We start from the raw sequence: 22,723 nt of genomic DNA on the forward strand, positions 1-22,723 counted from the left end.
TGGTACAAATCTTAATATTTTGCTCTGTTTATCTAGCAGTGAGCCTTTAAATAAATATATATAGAAAAATGTTTCCCAAAATAGAGAGTAAATTTCTTTTTAGTATTTTTCACATATTTAATTTTATAGTGTTATTTATTTATTTATTTTACAGTTAAGGTTAACAGTGTTCCTATTTCTGTTTTGTTATTTTAAAATTTTATTTTGTTATTAAAATTTACATTACAATGTGGCACTATAATGGAAATTACATTACATTCTAAATATAGGGCTAGCTCAGATTAAATGAAACAGCCAAAAACATCAGTTACTGTACACATGTAAATAGTTCAACAATTAAATAGCACAGATCTAATGCAAAAACATTTTATGAGAACAGTATTTAGAACAAAAACTGACAAGTTTAAATGCAAGATTAATTTTAATGTATTTAATCAATTAACTTTAAAAGCAAATATTTTTTAATTAAACAACATAGCTCAATAGGATACTTTTTTGGTATAAAATTCACCAGGAATTAAGACAGATATGAATAGTCATCTCAAGTGACCAATTGCCCAAATGGTTCTCCTGTAATGTCAGCAACAAGAGCAAATAACAAACAAACAAAAAAATTACACACCACTTCAACTGAACACCTTAAGTCTTAACAGCAAAAATCTCCAGATCATCCTTTCTGCTCTAATTAGGTTGCAGCACTCCATCCCCTCTTGGTACCAACAGACACCGGATTTACATGTCCATACAATTTATGACAAAAAAATCAAATCACTGTGCTAGAGTTGAAAGGTCTGCAGAATCTTATATAATGGGACTTTGAACCTTCAGATTCAGGCTACCTGTAAATAATTGGTGAAAAAGGGCAACATGGCATGAGAATAGTTGGGAAATCTTATCACATTGCTCTGAAACCTGCTGTCGAGCGCCTGAGAAATCGGTTCCCTCAACGGCTCAAGTCTGTGCTCTCCTTCTCTCTGTGACATGCCACGATAGGGTTCCTTTGATCAGATGAAACAGCTGACTAATCTGCTAATTGTCTGTGTATGTATGTGAAAGAAAGAGACAGACATGAGAGAGCACAGAGGAGCATTTCTTTGAGTTTGTGGTTCTGTGTATTCAGCCCAATGCCCTCCATGCCATTACTTGCTTCCTGTCCCAGAAGCACACAATCTTTTTCCATATATTACAAATAAAAAAACACAGGACACTCACTCTCACACTATAGCCTGAGGGGAGAGAATCCCGAGAGAAAAGATTAAATATGGTTGAAAATTGGTAATACTCTCACTCATTTGTGACATTTTACCGAGTTATAAGACTGCAAGTTTATTTGGATAGCGATTGTTTTATATGGGTATATGCACAAATATTTAACATCAACGTTTATTGGTGCTAATCAGTGATTTCATGAACTATTGTTTTTGACTAAAAATATTGTCTTTTGGTCATTTAATTCCCAACCAAATCATTTATCACCTCCAGAAGCCTGAGACTGTTAAGTGAGCAACACCTCAGCTACAGCCAGGCAAAATCCATTTCCAAATGAATTAGCTTTATGGTGAAGCCATGCATATGTGCTTTTACATAGAAAAAACAAAGTTAAATCTGTTTTTTAAAGTTACTATGTTTAAAAATATTTTCAAAAAGAATTGCATGCTTTGCAGAAGATTCAGATGCAAATTAAATAACCACATTAACCTAATGTTTATCAAAATAATTTAAATATATAAATAAATTCTATTTTGGACAAACATAGAATCACTGAGGTGCCTGTAAATTTAAAGTGCCTGTAAAATGTCGAAATTACTGCATTTACCCATGTAAAATAGGGCACACGGCACAATACAAGCTTTATTTGCTCTCTTATTTACTCCAGTTCTTGGGTTTTTCTAGTTTACTCTAGTAAATGGGTGTAACACTTCTGCCATAGGGGACCTCAGTAGGCCCCCCTCATCACAGGACAAGAACAATACTGCCTCCCCTATTTGACAAGACTATTAGCAATTTTCACTTCATAATAGTCGTCAGACTATTATGAGAGATGTTCATGATGTTCCTGACATATTTAAGGACAGTACCCCTTCCTAAACAGCTTTCATGGTCACAGGGGGTGCACAAACACAAGCTGCTATTACTGTGGACAAAGATTCTGCCCAATACATCTCATAATGGCCAGCGCCAAGGACTGAGGTGGGCTGAAAAAAAGGTAAGGAAGAGAGGACATGTGGCGAGGTGACACAAAGAAGAATGCCACATATAGATGCCAGCCCCTCCCTCACTCCCCCTTCAGTCTTTCAGATCTCCATCTCCCTGTCTCTTGGTGGAAAAGGTTACTAAATGTCACTAGAGAAGTTTTCATCATCTTCAATGGCTGCGGGGACCAAGGAATGTGAGAGATGGAACAGATTGTACTGGCAAGTGTGAGAATGGAGAAGTCGGTGTCACCGCAACTAGACAGCTAATGTTCGGGATCCTCTGTTCACTAGGGCTGGGTATTGATCAAATATTTTCGATACTTATACCTTGACTTCAATACCAGTTTGGTTCCTGAACGATACTTTTATCAATACAGATTTTATGAAATCCGTTTTAACAAGATTACATTACCTCAAACTTTGGTTTAAATTTTTAGCTTGTTAACTTTTTTACAGACTTAAAGACTTATCTCCTGAGCCACTGCACAAAGGAACAAAATGTAACCAACACAATAAATCGGTGCAAATATTTTTTATAAAGTTCAAATAGTTTTCAGTTTCCACAACCTTTAGGCTGTTTACAATAGTGCGTTTTTGTTTTAAAATGCATAGCTCAGAAAGAATCAAAAGTTCTATTAATTTTCCACTGATTAACTGATGAGCATTAGCAGCTTTCAGCATAGTCTCAGCCTCAGATGTCAAGCCCACAGACCGTTGGCTGAAGGTTTGATGCTTATGGCACACAAAACTGGAAACACTTCAGGAGTTTCAAAGTCATCATCTGATTGGTTGAATTATACAGGATTTCCGGGAGACATGTGTGTCACGTTCTTTAATGTTCCGCCTGGAAACAAAGATGCTTTGTCTCCAAACCCCCTCATGTTCGAAGAAAGCTGAGCTGATAATGAGCGCTTATCAGGATCAACTAAGCGCTGGATTTTCAAAAGTATGTGCAGCATTGACTCTTTAAAATACGTGCAAGAGTTTTACACACCGGTCTGTTATTATGGGCACATTTCCATGCCCCCAAACATGATGTGGCACAAAACAAAATGTGATTGGTTGCTATACCTGTCAGTCATATGGCCTCTAAGGCGGTCCTTGGCCATTCAAAGAGGCTAAGATTCTCACACCTTCTGTCTTCAGTCTGAAGGTCTGGCTAAGCGAGACTAATTCCAACACAGCCTGTGTTTTCTTTTCTGCGATCGCTGTTCTGACTCAAGCTCATTCGCTGCTCATATGTCAATCATATTACGCGTTTATAACCCGCCCTGTCTCTTCTGATGACGAACATTTATTTAACTTCCGTGTTCAGTTCTGTACATAAGAAAATATAATATATAGCGTGTTCCAGTTTGTTCCAGTTAATATTTTACGTTAGTTTTTTTCGTTTTCCATTTTCATTCTACTGTAGTTTTAGTTAAATATTTTGTACTTTTGTTGTTTTTGTAGTTTTTTTTAATATGTCTATAGAGTTTTAACTATTTTAGTACATCAACTAAAACAAAACAAAAAATAAAATAAAAATAAAATGACAAAAGATGCCTTATTGGCAGCTAGTTGACAAAAAAAAATAAGATTTTTTTTTATATTTCATTGTTTTAAGAAATGAAACCATTTTTTTATATAGTTTTAGTTAACTATAATAATCCTAATAATGAAAAAAAAAGAATCACTAATTGTTTGATTACTTTGCATCCCTAAGCTACTAAGATTGAGCTTTCAGAATAGCATGATTTGCCTGAATGCAGTTCATCTGCAATTAAAGCAATAGAGAATCAAATTCACTTTAAATGACTGTGTCAGACTGTAACCCTCTTGAAACAACTAGAAACATTACGTTCGAGCCCCACTTTCCCTCTTGAAAAACAACTCTTATCCGCCCCTCTGTGCTGCCTTCTGCGGTGTGAATTAGGACTTATCTAAAATACTTAGGCAGTCATACAATTATTCTACTCTCTCCACATAAATTTCCCTCCCTTCATGTTCCTGCATACATATTTGATGACTTGTAGATTTGGAGCCCTTATAGTAATTGCAAACTTGAGCCTGGTGACAGTTTTAAGGGCTGCTAAAGAGCTCTTGAAATGCGTCAGGAAATAAAATGTAATATTCCAGTGCTTTGTGTTTAGTCAAAACCAAGTCATTCCTCCCAATTATGGCACCACTCAGCCAAATCATGCTCTCTGAATCCACACTCCCTTGCTTATTCTCACCGACTCATTTTGACATAGACAAACCATTAGAAAAAAAAACAAAGCACAGCACAGAGAAAATGGTGATATATTTTATGAAATGCTGATGTCTGATAACAGCTCACCTCATTTTCTTAAGTGTGGTAGATGGTAGACTAGGTGTATGCACCCAAAATGTGCCTAATTTGATTAAAGAGATAACTGCAATTTTTGTTTGTATACAGAAAACACATTAACCTGCTAAAGTGAGTACAACAGGACTCAGATAAACGTGCTGTAGTTAAATGAAGCGCATATAAACTAATTATGAGCATGATTAAAACCTCTCTCTCAGTGTAAGCATGCCGGTGTTGTTTATGGGAAGTGGATTAATTTGCACAATGATATCATTTGGAGAGATAATTTGTGACACTAACATTTAATTGTTCCCCATTAACGTAATAGGGCCTGCTCACCCACAAGACTATTGGAAAAAAAAAGAGAAAAAGAAAATCTGAATCCCCCTGAGATAACATAACATGACCATTTCAAATTGATGTCTGTTCAAACATATGCAGCACCAAGACAAAAACAGATGTATTTTTCTAAATAATTGAAGACATAATCTAGCACCCAAGCACATTTTCTACAACAGGTCCCCAACTGATCATCTGACTGACAGTGGAGAGCGGTTAACACTTGAAGTGACATATTGTTTGGCTTTAAAAGGTGACACAATCTGCTGAAACATCAGTTCCTAACATTTTAAATATTTAAAGTGTCTGGTGTTCAGCATCATCAATATCCATACAGTTCACAATCTTATTTCCCCATGGAAAAATTTAGAGAAACAATAAATCCCCAATTTCACTTCAAGCCACGAACCGCATAATTCTTCACGTAAACGTTTCAAATGCATCCAACCCAGAAAATGTGTTTATATTTTATGACACATTTGCCTTTGATCATTCATGCCAATAAAAACAGAGCAAAATAAATAAATTCAAAAACTTACGTTGCCTGATGCTTAAATATACAAACAAAGGATATTGTAAAGGCCATATGGTCATCATCTCAGTAGTCTGTGCAGAAGCAAGCTAGTGCTTATTGACAAACAAATATTCTTTATTTCTTTAGTTTATATAAAATTGAAGTTACCTTGGTATCCATTTATTCCACAATGTTATTTTCAGACATTTGTTCAAATTTGTAACCTTTTTTTTAAAAAGCAAAAATGCATGAAATCAACTGATGAGCATAGTTTCCTGCCCACTGGAAGTTAGTGGAACATACTGAATAAAAAAATGTCCAATGTTATTTACATTTACATTTAGTCATTTAGCAGATTTTATCCAAAGCGACTTACAAATGAGGACAATACAATTATGAACCATTAAGCTTTACATTATAAAAAAATAAAAACATACCTGTGAAATTTATGATTTGGGATTTTCAGAACTAAACTGTAAAAAAAACAACAGCAGATGCATTTTATGTTTTACAAGACTGAAGTTAAATTATGGGGGGGAATTATATTTCTTTAAAACAATATAATGTTAATATCCATCTAAAGTCAAAAAAAATCTCCTTTGTATCCATTATAAATGAAATATAATCGACATGATACAGGTAAAAGAGACAGAATGATGAATTAGAGTTCACAAATAGCTTTTGCATAAGCTGTGGTAAGGACTAATACACAAAATGAGCATGTTTAATATGCAATAATACAAAACATGGTAAAATGAAATTAAAATTCTACAAAACATGTATACCATCAAATGGAAAGTGTCATGCAGGGAATTGTGGGAATGTCAGTTTATGATTTTTCACTATAAAATACAGTGGGAGATCAAAATTATAGAACAACCTACAAATTCTAAGGTCACTGCTTTAGTCCTATTTTATAGTTATCGTTACCAGGAGTAGAGGGCAGTTTTTAATCATATTTCATAAATTATTTGTATTCTGAAGAACAGTATAAAAAACTTAAATGAGATGTTTGAAAAATAACTCTGATCAAAATTAGAGAACACTTACAGATACATCCGAGTTACTGGTGTTAATCTGGCACCTGGTGCTAATTTCATTAATTGTATGATGAAACCCTACCTTAAATGGCAGCATTCCTCAAATTTTCACACAGAGATTGCAAGATGGCGGGCTGCTCTAAGGTGATTGAAACAACAGCCTAAGTCCAGATGAAGGCCAAGGGGATGACCCTTTCAGCCACTGCAAGAGAAGTTGGTCATTCCAAATCTGTGAAATCCTTGAATAGTGCAGCTTTACAATGACACTAATTCAGGTCTCCGAAAAAGGCTGGTCCTCCACGTAAGACAAATGCACAAAAAGGACAGGATAATGCGGAGACTCTCAATGGGGAATAATCGGTTAACACTGCAGCTGAAATTGCTCACACAGTTCAGCGCTGAACAGGGTATGGATCGGTCTTGGCACGTTTAAGAGAGAAAAGTCGGATGGACTGAAAAGTGTACTCTGCAGTGACCAAGCCTCTCATTAGCAGAATTAATCAAAAGGCTAGACTCACCTTTGCTGAGGAACATGTTGTGTGGAGAGAGGAGAACTGGTCCAAAGTTCATTTCCGTGATGAAAGCAAGTTTCATTTATTTGGGTCTAATTGGAAACACTTTGTTTGTCATCAAACAGGGGGAAGACTGAACCCCATAAAGAAGTCAGTTAAAAGTGGATGAGGAATGGCATGGTTTGGTGGATGCTTTCTGTAGTAGGCCCAGAATGCTGATCTAAGTTTGAAAATCTCTGGAAAATCCATGGCGGCAAAGTTATGGCTAAGAACTGAAGTTGCGACAAGTTATGCCTAACCACTGAAGTTACCGAACTATGAAAGAGAGTGGAAAGAAGAGTGGACCCAGATCACACCAGCGCAGTGTGTGAGGAAACTAGACATGTCCAGCAGCTGCAGATGTGCTGAAGTAATTCCAAAAGCAAAGGACCTCTACACCTTCTACTAATTTCTGACAGCTTGTAACCCTCCCAAATTTTAGCTTCTATCTTCTTTGTGCTATAGTGATTATTGTTTTCTAATTTTGATAAATGTGTTTTCCACAAAATAAAGTTTTTTGATTAAATGCCTTATTTAGTTAAATATGTTAGTGATATGTCAGTGATATACCTACAGCTAATATTCCTTCAAATTTGGAGTGATGAAGATTAACAATGTTTCAGAAAAAAAAATCAAGTATTTATAGACTTATCTAATTTTGACCTCCCATGAGTTCTTTCATCCAAATAATGTACATTTAACAGTATTTTACTTTTTAACATTTTTTTTTGTAGTCACAGTTATGAACCATGATTTCCTAATTGCTAGTGGTTGGCAGGGTGATAATAGGGGATGGGACACTGTCATTCTAGAAAATATTTGATCAGACAAATATAGTTCAGGATGAGCCATTACTTTACTTGATCTGTTTTCCCACAAGAGAAACATTACAAATTTCAAATGTGCTTATCTGATAAAGTAAATAGAATTAATATTTATATTTTAGCAGCAGTATACTAACCTAAAAATGAACTGACAGACTAAAAAACCACAAAACCTATTCCATGGGGTCAAGGCAGAAAGCGATATAGACTAAACTACAACCCAAACACTTTCAATCTTTCATACAAGTGAAATAAAAGCAGGGAGAAACTGAAAATCCTAAAAGGCATAACTTCACCAAATGTCAAGATGTAGAGTTGAGATTAACTATAGATAGCGAACACTTCAAAAAGCAAAAAATGTCTCTTTTAAATAGTGTTTAGTATCACTCATTGAGCTACAAATTCATGATCTGATGATAATTTACCACCACATAAGGAAGGTACATTTATAGTCCACAGACTCTTTCTGTTACTGGATGTAGGCCTATTTTTGTTTTTTGTTTTTTTTTACCAAGCACATTATTGGTCTGAAATACTCAAACACTACTTCTCTGGATAAATAACATCAAATTAGAAGCAAAATACCCAGCCACAAGCATCAAGCTCTCATAAAACCGAGCCACCTGCAGCAGCAGATGTTGATGATGCTGCCGCAATTATAAGCGTTGGTGTGACGTGAGCACATAACCCTGATAAAGCAGATAAAATGATGTCAACATCTCTGTCACTCGCTTCTAAAGCCTAAATCAAATTCAGCAAGTGGTTCATTTAATTTCAGAGGCTGTTATAATTACTCCACTCCTGTGACGAGCATCACAGTTAAAGTAAACATCAGTTAAAGTAAACATTCATAATATGGTTCCTCATATTGCAATTAAAATTCAATCTGCAGTGTCTCACCACTTTCCCTTTTAATTGCTGCGCTATCTCACCTTTCATTTTGCCTTAGCATTTAAAGAATAACTACCACTGAGCCGTCCTCTAATTGCTTGTCAACTGGGCATGGTTTTTTTGGAGCTATTTTTTAAATTTGCGAGGTTTGCAAACAACATTGGGACAGAAAGACATTGTCCTTTTGCAAGAGTCAGTAAAGAGTAATTTTGTGTCTGACAGAGAAGAAAGATGCAGATGTACACTCAACTCATTTATTCAATTATCAAGGCCTTCACTTATCTTGTGAGTTATATAATTTTTTTTCTACAAAAAATACATTTCACCAAATTATTATACAGCCTACAGTGTATTAGATTTGAAGCTGTCTGCTTACGTTTACAAGCGATTAAGGCAATACTGCCAATTAACCTGAAACCATAATACCATGCTCCATAATTAGATTAAGTACATTAGTACTGTGGTTTTATTCGACTATAGGAATGTATACCTTTTTTTTTTTTAAATAAAAGACCGGCAGAAATGCCAAGAAACCTCTGGGCCAAATACTTAAGTCTGTAAATGGAAATTAATTTGGTGCAGAATCTCAAAAAAATGATAACCAATGTCCAATAAGAGGAGGAGATGCATACCAAATTGTCAAAAAAAAACCTTCCTCAGTGCAAAGACAAAAAACATCTTTTTCCTTGATTCAGTATTTACCGAATAGCATCTAATAAAATGGGAGATTTAAATACTGATTAATATGCATTACTATGTGTTGTAGCATTTGACAAAAGCTTCCAAAGCGGATCACTGCACAACAATAACATTTGATATTATCTGAATTAAAGCATTTTGTAAGAATTTTTTCTGCGATATGTGTGTGAGCTTCTCTTCTTGCTGGACTTGGTTACACTTTTAAAAAACATTTTTCCCACTTTGAATCAAAACATGGTGAAACAGAAGAAAAATTAACAAAACATTTTTAAAAAGAACTAAAGACAAATGGTGAGAAATAAAGTCACTTTTATCCTGAGGTGGAAATGAGCTTCAAATAAAGCGCAAATAAAAATAGTGTGTGGTTGGTCTGAGTACAAGTAGGCTAATAATAAACCAAAATGGTGGTCAAAACAATCACATTTCTGATTGAATAATTTAAGTAATGCAAACAGCGTTTAAACGGATTTAAAAAAGAGCTTTAAGCATTATTTGTAAACATTTTAATCCAACTCACTTCCTTATTTAATAATTATAATCTTTACTATTTGTATACATGGAAACGTAGCAATAATTCAGTTTGATATCACACAGTCTTTGGCCCTGTCCCAAATGGCACCCTATACCCTTGCGGTCTTCCCCGGGGTCCGCAACTTTCGTGACGTAATGCCGCTTTGACTGTCGGGTGGAAGTCTGCTGCGGAGCTCGCCCCAGTGCGGATTGAGGGCGCAAAAACAGCCGCAAAGGGGGGCGCTCGCGAGCACCTTTCTGAACGCTAAAATGACAAATGGGACACCCTACGTCACCAACCCCTGCTCCTGGAGAGCTACCATCATCCGTAGGCTCCTACAGATTTCAGCTCCAACCCCAATCAAACACACACCTGAACAGCTAATCAAGGTGTTCAGGGCTACTTGAGAATTACAGACAGGTGTGTTGGAGCAGGGTTGGAACTGAAGTCTGCAGGACGGTAGCTCTCCAGGAGCAGGGTTGGAGACACCTGCCCTACGGTCTCGTGGACTTAATGGACACGCGCACGCGGCGGCTTGCCTGATTTGGCAAACATCATTCTCTTTCTATGAAACCTGTAAAACACATTCGCCTTTATTTCCAGTCACCCGTGCACTTTAACAAAAAATCCACCTTCGTTTTTCTCCCTTCATGTAGTGTAACCCCCTCATTCGCCCCCTCTATCACTCTTAAACAGAAACTCACCTCCAGGGAGGAGAGACACCATATGGCTGTTTTTCGGCGTAATGGGGCCGAGGTCTCCGAGAATCTAGTCAGAGCAGTAGAGAGATCGATGACGCGCCTTCCTCCAGTCAACGCACCAGCCTCGCGCCCCAGAGAGGCACCTGGCACGAGCCACAGTAGAGAACATTTGGCGTGTCTCGCACGACCTTTAGGCTACCCCCACTTCATAACGCCGCGCTCACACAAGTTTATGCATGGACAGTGAGCGACTTAAACTCTATAAAACTAACTGAATCATATTTGATACAACTTGACTATCCATGCAGATTTTTTTTTTTTTTTTTAAGAAAAAATAAATTATGTACAGTAGGCTAGTTATCATACATACATACCTATTATACAACCGCCTTTTGACGAAGGATTTATTAATTACATCTCTACATATGTTTTGGCCCCCTAAAATGAAACCTGGTCCTGATATTAAGCATTTAAAATACCATCGTACTACGATATTTTTGAGACATACAGAGTGACAACGGATATTTATTTGCAATTTATGTAAGTAGTCTGTTATAGTGTTAGTAATCTCTTTGATTTACATTACATTTTCGCCTTATAAATAACAAACTGCACAAAAATTGCATATATTTGCATACCTTAGTTTTGGGCCTCTGAAATAAAGTTTATAATTTAACCTTTTTTCTTCCTTAAGTGTGAGCTCCATGTATTCGCACTAGCTATATCATATATATGGACCATAAAAGCCTGATGTTTGTCAAATAAATGATACAAAACATCAAACACCTTTCTCATATAATATATATTAGATATATATATAGACTATATATATCTTTTGATTATACTCCAATTTCTGACTATAATTTTTATGTCATGCTTTGCAGGACACAAGGGAAACTCTGTAGCCCTCTGTTAAATGCAATATTCAAACAAATGGTAAAAAGACTGATCTTGAACCCGTAACAACACGAATTAAAAATATGCATGCACTGAAACATCAACATGCCATACATACCACTCAGCCTAATTTTTACAAAAAAATTCTCGCTCTCATTTCCCCTTCACTTCCCACATGCCCCTCAGCTCTCATTCCATAGTTCTGGCTCAGAAAAATGATAAGGTGTGCAGACACAATGAGTGGTTTTAAATGGGCCCTGTACTGTCTGGGCACAGACCAGCAGGGGACACTACGACTCCTATGTTGCCGTGTTAACATTTCACAGCTCAACATCTGTCTATTCACCCTCTTCATATCCTCAGAATGGTGAGCACCGAAGCAGCAAGTTTTCTTTGAGAGGGCCCTCAAACGCAGCATTATTTCGCATTGTGAAAAGTGATTTAGCGATATAATGTGCTGAGGTAAGCGTCGTTGCTGCCAGACCACTGAGCTCCTGTTGATATGTTGGGAAGGGTAGGGTGACGGTTCATCCTCGCCGGTTCCATTTTGTGTTTGTTATTATCCAAATACAATGATGACTCGACGTCGATTCAAAACCTTCTGTTCTAATTTACTGAGTATTTTTTAATTGGTTACAGCTCTTGTGCATGGTACAGCTAAAATAAATATGGGATGATAGAGACTGTCATCAAATGAAGCCAAAAGAATAACATGGATATGAAAAATAAATAAATAAATAAACAGAATAGGCAGATGTATACACGCAACATGATTTTTGTGTAAACACCGTGGGGTTTGCTTTATTATGCAAAGCACTAATTTCCCCCCAGGAGCTCCCATTAGAGCCTTGAGTGCAGGCAGAGAGAGGCCCCAATCCACCCGGTAGAGAGAGTAGAAAAGAGGACAAGAGACAGGGAGGGGGGGGTTGGAGAGAGACCAGCCCAGCATATCTACATCATGAGAGAGCACAATGAAAACACACTGAGAGTGTGTCATTGTGGGTCTGTGGCACTCACACACACAGAGCTTTGTCAGAAGTCATTTTAGTGAAATGATTTGTGTTGTAGAAGAGTGTGTCATTTGTGTCTCCTGTGGCACTGCAACAACTGTAAAACCTGGAGGCGACAATCTTTAAAATTTCAAAAGCACAGAAATCAGGATTAAAGAAAAATAAAAAGTACCATTAATTTTTATTTGAATCAAAGAAAAAAAAAAAAAAACAATGGTTAAATTGATTAAAAAAGGGGGATTTTGTCAGAGGTTAAACTATTCACATAATCTTACAATCAATGATAATAAAACATTTTACTTTATAGTATTTCTGATATAGTTCATCTTAGCACATTTTTTTGACCGAAACAAAAACAAGAAGCATTTGTAGTTGGACCAGCAGCCTGAAACCATCCACACACAATCACTAAGTATTAACACTGAAATACAGAGTCGACCAGATTCATTTTAGGCATTGAGTATATCATATATCATATAGAAACTTTTTTTAATGTATTTTATATATATGTATATATCCAGTATGCAGTCTTTCCGTGGGGATTCCAGATCCTTTCAGTCGTGACAGAGCAAAGACACACCCTCTCAGAGACAAGAAAGGGTGAGCTGGAGGAAGCCAGAAAAAGAAGGGGCGACTGGACTGGAGAGAGGAATGACAATGACATTTGAGGCTCACAGTTTGTACGTATGGAGAGAATATACAACGATGTGACCTGTGTGAACATGGGAGTCTGGACTATGAAGGGCAATCCTTAAAGCAGATGAAAACTTCTGAGGGGTGGACTGTGATGGGATGAGTAAGAGGGAGGTGGGAAGGGCTATGATCCTCGGTGTGCTTTCTTTCCATATTATTTAAATTATCATAAGGATAATAAAAAAAAAGTTTGGCTGTCCAGAGCTGTAGTCACAGCAGCAGAGCAAAGTAGTGCCAAGTGCGACTGAGAGCCTGCCACACTAAATTTTCTCTTCCTATATGTTTCCTTTACATATTCGCTATCATTTCTATCCCTCATCTGCCCTCATATTCCTTCTATCTCCACAAGCTGGCAAGCTAAATAGCAATAGTCCCTCCGTGGCGTTGCCCCTCTACAGAGGAAAAGACCAGAAAAACCGGAAAAAAAGGTTGAGTACTTCCAGCCGCCCATCAGGTTGCCTCGCTCCCAGCTTTGAGGTAGGCGCGGGTCACCTTTCTCCATTTGAATCAGAAACACCGTTACTGGCCCCGCCGAGTTCGCGGGTCCCCCCCGTGCTCCCCGTGTGACGTCCTGATCCCCGGGTCGAAAGCAGAGATCACTGGGCCAGCCATTGTGCATCAGGCTCACCTGTAACATGGAGGGCATATAGATTAGCTGGTCGAATCCCATTGGTGCAAAAGGACGCACTTTCTTTTGTCTCGTCTAATTTTGCTTAAAGAAACTGAAAAGTGAATTTTCTTGAACAATTGAGCATATAAATTACTAAGCAGGTATTGCTGGGCTGAATAAAGCACACATACAAAACCCCCAATGAGACGACAGGAAACTGTAATGTATTAGTAGAAATCAAAGCCTGTTTTAATCTTCTAACCAACAATAACATGCATAATCTATACCTGTTTGTTCCCTTTCTTTTGATCGCTGACAAAGTCCCTTGATAATATAGTAGACAGCTCCCCATAAAATCATAAACGTTGATCAAAGCATTTATGGGCTTTGCCAGAGGAAATGAAAAAATGGCACACTTGCTTTATTTGTGTCTGTTTTTCTATGCCAGCCATTCTCAGACAGAGCCAGAAGAAGGGTGGAAAATGACATGTTGATACCGCTAAGAATTCATGGATGAATAAGCCTGTGATTATTAGAAAGACAACTCTGCATGATGTGCATGACCATCAGATACACAAAATCAGATGCAATCATTATCATATGCAAAAACACTGTTACAACAATGAGAAAATGCCACTTCTTACACAGAGATAAAAAAAAACACACAAAAAGGCTCACCGATTAACACCAATCCATGACGTCACAAAAGCATGACTATCATGCATTCAGAACTCCAAGTGACAATTCTATATCATTTTTACATTTGTAAACACATGGCTGAACTGTATTAAAAACCACTAATTTGAATGGATCTCAACACAAAAAAGGCTGCCAAACAAACTCCAGCTTTGTCCCAGCACAGGAACTGTGACAATATGTAATCCAATAAGACATATATAGGCACATTTTGAAACCTCATTTAAGCACTTGTGACTTTGTGTGAAAGACTAAAACGTGGAAGCCCGCACTCCCCTCCTCCTTCACGTACCCCTGATCTGTAAAAAACCCCCTCCCCTGATACAAACATGAAACCATTGTGTGATAATGGAAGAAGAAAGAAGAAGAACTCAAAAACAAGATGTGAGATAATGTGAATGGATTCTCAACACAAAATTTATGCTGCCATTTAACTTTTCTCCCTTCGAACCAAACAGACATCAGCTTCCTTTGTCCAAAGTGACGCAGTGAAAGTGATGGAGGACAACCCCCTCTTTCTCTTTCTCTCTCTCTCTCAGTCCCTTTGCTGTCTCAGTCATAACATAATGGTTGGACACGAGCGATACGACAAAATATTTTTCCTCCTCCTTTGTCATATCTATTCACAGGGGCATTATTTTAGGTCAGAGAGTAATTTTTTTAATTACCGTCTGTCACATCTGTGGGTTTTCAAAGAGAATTTTGCTTTACAAAATATGGGCAGTAATAATTATTCCAAATGCATGGCTGTCTGCGGCTTTGTCTACTGAAAATTGTGGCTTTAAGCTTTGTATGAGAACGAAGAACTTTCCTGTGACAATTAGACTCCTCAGTCCTGTGTCAGTATCCCCAAACCCAACAAAATAGGTGTTAACTAAATCATGTTTGTGAGTTTTATGACACAATTAACTTATAATGAAAAAACAACTGACTAGAATTTTAAATAGAGAATGGGATTACTTGATTGTGACACCTAAACCAGACCAGAATTTAAAAAGCTTTTGCCCATCAGACCACCAATGTTGTCAGATTGACTTGTCCTACCTGGATATTGAAGTAACATACATACTCTGTGACACCAAGTATAAAATTGACTACGGGATATGACCAGAGGGTTTAAGTTGATAGAGAAACTGCAGTGAAACTGCAGTAAAATAGATAAGACATATAGTACACCCAATGCATGCAGTCTCTACTTCCAAACAATCTGATTGTCTGGGACACACTATCACAGGGTACTATGTGGTGTTGCTGGATTATTCATGGAAGCCTTTCAGATCACTGTTTGTGTGTGTCAGTGTGTTGTGTGTGTGTGTGTGTGTGTGTGTGGTGTGGTTTATCATATGTTCTGCATTCTAATAGAGAGGCCCATGCTCCCCTGTCCACTCTCAGATCAAACAAGAGTGGGAATTTATGTTTTCTTTGAAGTAATAAGTGTGAATGTAGATGAAACAACAAAGGAAATATTTATTCTTGTCAGCTAAAACAAAATATTTCACACATAGTCAGCTGTGTTACTCCAGCACAAAAAATATGGAAGGAGTGAGAACAACTTTGTTTACAAAAAAAGGTGGGCACTTGAACCAGATTTGAAGACAAAGGACTATACAAAAAACCAGCATATAAACATCAATATAGATCTGTGCAAGCTAATATGCTTTAAAAAACTTTCAAAAAACATTTTTCTGTTTTGGCTGAGGACACATATTAATTTAACTTAGCATTAGGACAATACTGTTTATTTTAAAACAATCAATTGAAAAATACCATTCTGTCTTAAAAACAGTCTGGCCTATCACAATACACAGCATAAACCTAGCCCATAAGCTCCTCCTTTACTACTGACCTGATTTGCGCGCAAAATCATTGCATCTGATAAAAGGTATAACATAAATGTATAAGGTACAAATATAATTCTTGTAATTCCTCTGAGCACTGTTAAAAAAAAAAAAAAAGAAAAAAAAAATAAATAGGTCTTCCAATGCACAGACTATTCACGTGTTTCTCTTGTATTATTTGTCCTAATTAAATGATCATAGTTGGAGTAGAGCTTTGGTTTCAATATATGTACCTCGTCTCATTTTTTATTTGATTGTGTGTGGTCGTATACACAACTCCAACTCATTGTCTCCAATTAATCAACGTTTCATTGCATTTTAGTAACGAATAGGGATATGTGTGATTTAAACTTGCCTCTAATTCAGTCGCCGATCAGAGCGGAAATAACGGAAGTGTAATTGTGAAATCTCCGTGAAACAAGACAGCGACTGCGCTTTAATTAGCCAAAGATAATCTACATATTTATATATTTATAAGTATTACTTGTGCTGTGCAGATTTCAACAAAAACAGGAAGCGAATCTGTCACGCGTGTTCTCTGTCCATGGTCCTGAACACGCGCCAGTCTTGTCTACGCGCCAAATTTTAGTCTGGTTGTTAATCTCGTGCTAATTGGGGAATAAAGAAAAGCGTTCCTCTCTAGACAACTGAAAATTTCACATTTTCCCACACACCACAGAACACTTCACAGAGACTGGTGAGCATAAAAGGTTGTGAGCACTTACCTGGATCGTTTGACGATTATACACTTTCACTACGTGGAAATTAAAACTGTATATCCCTTTACGCGGGGCGAAGAAATTGCTCCTTTCCTCATCGAAACTTTTGCCAACGTTCACAAGTACCTGAAGGAGGATGTAGACATCAGAATGGAAGTCAAATAATAGGCTACAGTACGTAATGTCTCTTAAAAACGTGTTGGCTCTTACTTGAAGTTTTACAATGGAAACTTGCTGTTATATAGCAGCAAACCGTTTACAGCTCGTTTCGTGATTCATTATATATAAGAAGAGATGTAGGAGAGTTTTATGACAAGACAAAGAAGTTCACGGCTATTCGATATAATTGAAAGCCATTAGCCTGTAATGACCTTTAAACGAAGGTGGAAGGGAATGTGACAGCTCCCCAGACTACACATATCATTTAGATGGTTTGATTGGTGTGATCTTTCTTTGATTTTGTGATTCTAGTTTGTATTTGTAACTGTGACATAAAATTTCTCCCGCAATTCCCAACCGGAAAACGCGTAAAAAGTAATCAAACAAAAGAAGTGCCCATTTCCACAGTGACAATTTACCTGATCGAAGTAGATCACCATGTTCGATTGCCTCATCTCCGACGGCTCGTGGTTCGTGTTCCTCACCACGGAAAAAAAGCCACTTTGGCGCTTCCCGAGCGCACCGATATCCCAAGAGCCGTCCCAGTGGGATCCGAGGTGGGATTTGAGTCGCACACGACCAAGCATTTCCCACTCCAGTACGATGGGCTCTGTCTCGTTCTGTGCGTATGCATAGACACATTAACCACACTGCGCCTAGCACCAACGTCAACATCATGCCAACTTCACTCCGCAACTAACAGCAGTCTTCTCCCACAGACACAGCGCGCTCAAACCAAAAAAAAAAATCACTCCAAAACCTGTCCCTCAATGTAAAAAAAAGTCTTTGCTTCCAAACACTTCAAGTCAAAAAACTACAAGAGTGTTTTCCCACTCGTTCCGTCTCAGTCCGTACTGGAAGAGCCGACTTTAGCGGATCAAGGCCCTTACCGAGCTCGCGCGCAGTAGAATACATATCGCGTGGGGTCCGTCTGCTCGCGCGCTCAATATTGATATTGTGAGATATTAGAAGTGAAACACAAAGGCTCGCGAGCGCAATCCTCCCGCCCTCCCCTCCTCGCCCCCAATCAGCGCAGGAGACCGGCTTTACTTTTCCAATCCTTTTCCAAGCCAGTGCACGGACCTTCCGCCTTTCTCGTGACATGCGCCGGTGGGCGTCCCACCCACTCAAAAGAAAGTATCTTACAGGTGCTCTTCTCAGCAGACCGAAGGGGATGACACCACAGATCTTCGGAAAATGGGGTGGGGCGCATTATTTTGTCATCGTTCTACCGGACACAAGGATGCAGTTTGTTCTTCCGTGCCATGTTAAAACAATTACTCAACATGAATGGATTGTGAGCGCGCGGAAAATACAGCGGAGGTTCGTCTTCATGAACACGCCCGGATGGGAAGAAGTTCACGAAGTTGTTTTGCCTCACTATCGGGACTACTATTGCTCAGATACAGGGAACACTTCAGGAAATCAGTGATGCTTAGACATTCGTCTACAGGATGGACAAGCCAACTTCAAGCAGGGAGAACTATTGTGTTACAAAAAGTAATTTTAACAGGAAATTATATAAAAATGCTACATAACAATAAACTGGTGTGTTAATTGGTTACCTTATAAAAGGTAAAGAAAAAAAAAAAAAAAAAAAAAAAAAAATATATAGATATATAGTATTATATCATTAGATTTAATAGACAACCATAAATGTTAATTTTATTGTTAAAACCCAACAAATACAAACAAACAAACAAACAAACACAAAAAACACGGTGAATGAACTACATAGACTAGAGCCTACTTTATTTTGCATTCAACATTTTATATTAATATTCAACCAAAAATAGACCAGTATCTTAACAGTCTGAAAACTATGTTTTGTTGCTACTGAACCGTTTTTAAAATAGTAAAAATTATCTATATTCCTGAAAGAAAATAGTAAAAGCGATTCCTTGCAAGTTTTTTTTTTTTGCACTTTATTTGACATATAGGTCCTATTTTATTACTTATAAGAGTTGTTATTTTTTTTTTTTTTTTTTTTACTTAGTTGTTATTTGCTTTGAAATGCGGGCGTTTATAATAATCCGCTGCTCGTATAGGCCTGTAATGTAGAGTTTTGGCTATGGGTTTCATTAAAATTAAAAAAGCCAGTACATATGTGCTATATTCCACAAAGCAGCACTTTAATAGTTCAAAGTAGGTCTAACATTAAGTGAATTACACATGCAGAATGCACCCATAACATTGAAAGCGTTGTTGAAATCCACGGATTGAGAGCTTTTTATCTCCGTAATTTAAACTCTTGTAAAGGAAAGTGGATAAAACATAATGGAAAGTCGTTAATTCAATCAATATCAAAACAATAGCATATTAACATTTCCAGCTGACCCCCAGGCCGTACAGATGGACAAGTAACTTCAAGCAGGAGAACTGTTGTGTTACAAAAAGTAATTTTTAACTTGAAAAATTGCTCATAAAAAATGCTAATACAATAAACTGGTGTTAATTAGTTTACCTTATAAAAATGTAAAGGAAAAAAAAAATATATATATATATATATATATATATATATATATCTATAAAATATTAGTTTGTGGTATAAATGTAATTTTTTATTTATAAAAATAACTCAGCTCAGCTCACGGCTCATAGCAATGAATGACTACATATTTCATTTCTTTATTTGCATCAACATTTTGTTAATATTCAACAAAAAAGAAATAACAAATGTCTTAACGGTCTGAAAACTATGTTTTGCTTCTATGAACGAACAAAAGTGAAAATATGTATATTTCTGAAGAGCAAATGAAAGTAAAGAGATCGATCCTGCAAGTTTTTTTGCACTTTGATACATATGAGCTATTTTGGTACTTCCATGACTACTTTTTTTTTTTACTTGAATTGTTGTTTTTGACAGGGTTTTATAATAATAATGTGCTGTCTATGAGCTGTATGTAGTTTTGGCTATGGTTCATAATTAAAAGAAGCAAAACATTATTTCATATCTCTAAAGCAATTTAAACCGTTCAGTGATACCACATTAAGTGAATACACATGCAGAATGCCTCCCATAACATTTGAAACGTTGAAACCACGGATGAGGAAGCTTTTTATTGTAAATTTAAAATAATTCTAAAAAATGTAAAAACACTAATGGAAGTCGTTAATTCAATCAATATCAAAAACAATAGCATATTACATTTCAATGACTGTAATATTCTGGCCAATAATATAACTCCATCCAATCTTTGCACATTTCCTCAATAAAAAAAACGATGATGAATTCTGAAAACACAGGGATGCATGCTTAGGATATTTACGCCTACAGGGAGCATATACTGTTGCTCGAAATATTTCATGAAGTTTGAACATGTTGATGGGATGTGGCGCCTGAGGCCCGCGCGACTCCCCTTTTTTTTCTGACAGCACTCAATTCTGCGCCGGCGCAGTTCCAACATGACATTTAATAAATGAGATCACTGAAGGCAGAGTTTAAGCAAGAGAAAAGGGACATGGCGACGCTAACCAGCTATCAGCACAGAGGACGAGCTTGACACAGAAGAAACAGCGACAACAAAGCATGTATGTGAGGCCGTGAGTTGAGCTGAAGAGTTCATTAAATTGGATGCTTCTTAAAGGAAAAAACTGTTTTTTGGTGTATCAGACTGAAGATGGTAAAGGATGAGTTATAAATAAATTAAATTAAATTAATTAAAATAAAATAAAACAATTGAGCACAATATTTTTGTTTGCACACCATTGTATGGGCACCTGTGTTGTACGGTGAAAGCAAAGAGAATAATATAGTATCCACCACTGTATCTCACCGCTGTATATCAACAGGGCGCGGAAAGCATGTTGGGCGGGATCAGCAAGTCAAACTATTCACTGTATCAAAAGGGGACTGTTTTAAAGAAGAGATAGACTATCGCCACAGCTTTAGTGAAGTCAGCAACCCACATAGATTGCATTGGTGTACTGTTATAAAAAAAAAAGTTTAATTCATACCATAAATTGCCCTAAAAAGTAAGAAATCAACACTGTTGAAAATGTTTAAAAATGCAGTTATACATTCAACACAGTACACTTTGAATTTATACCAACTGAGAAAATTGAAACAAAACTCTAAAAACTAGCTGGATGAAAAGGATGAAGGCAAAGATTTTTATATAGTATATATATTCTTGGATTCTGTTCAAAATCTTAGTTTTGTTTATTCTTTTTATATTTTTTGTTTCTGCTTTTGTGTTAATTGTTCCTTCTCGTTTTACACTTTTGAGTTTGGTAATAATTACAAATAAATCATTCTCTTAAGAATGTTTATATGGCATTATAACTATTCAAACAAACAAAAACACATTTTGGAAACCATATAATAATCATTGAAGGCCTAGTAGCACATTAATAACCTAATGCACGTTATTTAGAGATCATGTACTGTAGAATGGATGGATGGACAGAAGGACGGACAGACAGACAGATATGACAGTCACCTGACTGCTGAAGATGAACAATAAAAAGCCAGGTTAGTGGAGCGTCAGGACAGATGTGGTCTTGTGACAGCTTCCCTGTGAGGGATGTCCTGTCACACTCCGCATCCCTCAGGTCTCGTTGCATCATTTGTTGCCCAAGGTGCTTCCATCTCCCCAGCATCATGAAGCGAGAATGGTGTAAATAAAGAAATACAGAGAGAGAGAGGGAGAGAGGTGTGTAAGTGACATGTTAGGCGTAACGGTGTGTGTGCCTGGTGCCAGCTGGCTCGCACTGCCTGGCTGCTAGTGCAGGAAAAACACCTCTAGTAACATATAACAGAATGCATGTCTAAAATGATGAGAAAAAAGAAAATCAAGGTAAGTTATATCCCTCCCAGCAGAGTAAGACTACCTGGTACACAGTCATTAAAGAACAATTAGCATGCAAACACCTCAGTTCTCAAAAGGAGAAGTTAACAACCAAAGTAATTAGCACACTAAATATTTATAACCTTGCAAATGACCATGTTTTCCCTGAGAGCCTCCATAACTCCAAGCATTCTTTAGTTATTGTTGTTTATGGAGAACTAAAAAGCAAGCTTCTCACAGAGGTGCCTTGGTTTCACAGTTTTGTAACTAAATACAGATTCAATTGACTGCAAATAATCCTCCAAGCTAAACTGTTTCAATTCCAAACAGGATTGGGAGGCATAACCAATATTGCTGAAAGCTTGTTTCCCTCTCTGAAATGAAAGACTGATACTAAGCATATTAAAATTGAGGTAGGCACACTGTATATTTAATGAACCTTGTTCTCTTTTTCATTTTACACATTTTAAGGGGAAAAATGATGATTAACTTGATTAGGAGAGGACTGGAAAATTTTTTTGCTGGGAATAATCCAATCAAGAATGTAAAGTGTTGTAAATGCAATTGGACAAATCACATTAGTCTGTTATTGGCAGCCGGTTGGTGCCTTGTCAGAAATATTGTTTCTGTCCTGTAGGCAATTCAAGTAATATTGGATTTTAAAAGAGTTTGGCTCCAGTCCACTCCAGCGGGGACGTACAAGGACAACAGGGAAGGTGTACAATGGTGTCACTG

The 22,723-nt window shown here is 37.1% G+C and overlaps 1 pseudogene; it reads right to left on the reverse strand.

Moving 5' to 3' along the window:
- The window catches only part of LOC109058037, a 54,233-nt pseudogene extending 32,054 nt beyond the window's left edge, over positions 1-22,179 (reverse strand).
- Positions 22,180-22,723: the final 544 nt, after the last annotated feature.

The sequence above is a fragment of the Cyprinus carpio genome, chromosome A18 (assembly GCF_018340385.1).
Source record: "Cyprinus carpio isolate SPL01 chromosome A18, ASM1834038v1, whole genome shotgun sequence".
Taxonomy (NCBI): Eukaryota; Metazoa; Chordata; class Actinopteri; order Cypriniformes; family Cyprinidae; genus Cyprinus; species Cyprinus carpio.